The sequence below is a fragment of the Lissotriton vulgaris genome, chromosome 3_2 (genome assembly GCF_964263255.1).
Source record: "Lissotriton vulgaris chromosome 3_2, aLisVul1.2, whole genome shotgun sequence".
In the NCBI taxonomy this organism is placed as follows: domain Eukaryota; kingdom Metazoa; phylum Chordata; class Amphibia; order Caudata; family Salamandridae; genus Lissotriton; species Lissotriton vulgaris.
In genome coordinates this window covers 10,282,176-10,283,700 of record NC_141690.1, presented here as the reverse complement: position 1 = coordinate 10,283,700, position 1,525 = coordinate 10,282,176, and positions in this window count along the sequence as shown.

The window sequence follows — 1,525 nt, the reverse complement described above, 5'->3', positions numbered from 1 at the left end:
GTAGCCAAGGTGTGCTAAGCCTTGAGGAGCTACAACAGCTGGTTCAGTAGAACTCAGAGTATTCTAAGCTAAGTTATATGTACCTGGAGTACTTATGTGATCTTTCACAAGATATTCTTAGGATACGTGTGGTAAAACAACAGCAAGCTCAAATCCCAACCGCTGCTCACCAATGTGAGAAGTTGGCCTGATATATAATGTTCACTATTCTAGTGAGCACTTTGTATCAGTCCAAAGAACCCTTATGGTGATTGGTTGTAAGTCAACCTTATAGACCAGCTATCCTAGTAGCGTGGATACGAGCAGTCTTCGGGCTAAACTCTAGAGGGCGTGTTAAGCCAGCTGTTATACCATCACATATACCCCTTGAACACCAAGTGAAAGGACACCACACAAGTGTTATGAAAATAAACAGTGTATTTATTTAGATCACAACAGCCCTGTACTCTTTATGAGGACAGGGTACTAAGCACACAACAAAACTCTTACGAAAATACTTCAAGTCGCACAATTTACACAAATGCCCGAGGGGCACAAAAAAACCATATACTCTAAAAGTGGAATGCGAAATTACTAGCAGGTAAGTACTATACTAATAGGCTTTGGAATCGCTAGGACTACGTTACTGAACCTTCAGATTACTAGTAGGAGGCCTAGGGGACTCGGGTGCAGAGTGTGCACTCTCACGCGGGATGCGGGACAAAGTCTATGGTAGCTAGATTTCACAAAGTTAGTGTTATCGGGCGAACCCGACTAGATAGGCTGAAAAACGAAAAGGATCTGGACCCTTGGATAGTGAGGCTATGCTGGGGCATCCAAATGCCGAAGTTACCTAGCCCAGGGGCTGCAGCTGCATAGGTCTGAAAAGACGTCGGGAATCCTCGTTGCAGTTTATGGAGCCTGAAGAAAGAAGTTGCTGGCAGGCGACCAGTGAAGATTGTTCGATGGATCCAAGCCTGGATCGAAGATGGATGACACCTGAAAGCAGAGGGGACCAAGTTCTTAATCACTAGCCAGTGATTGTGTGGGCACCAGGATGGCACCGGGCGAAGTCACCTCGACCAGGTGAGTGGGCGACGCTGGGCTCTGCAGTCTCATGGACCAGGAGGCGTTGTCGGCGACCAGGATGGAGGTGCGAGCTGTCCCACGATGGTTGATGCTGTCGACGTCGCTGGACCCAGGATTGGGGCAACAAGTCTTGGCAAATTCAAGCCCACGCGGTGGACCTAAAATGGTGTCTGGAGTGGACCAGGAGGGTCCGGGGTGCTCCTCTTTTGGAAGGGAGCAAGGGCCAGTCTGGAGCAACCAGACCAGCAGAGTTGTCGTCGTTGATCGTCGTCGAGAAGGCCACAAGCCAGCGGGCTAGTAGCCAGACAACGCGGTGAGCAGCAAAAAGCAGAAGGGCCCCACGCAGATCGTGGAGATGCTGAGGGGCTGGACTTCGGTGCTGGAGCTGCTCAGGGTCGGGGCTTCTCGGACCCCAAAGCACTCACCAGAGGATCCCTCGGCGGTCGTGCTGGATAGA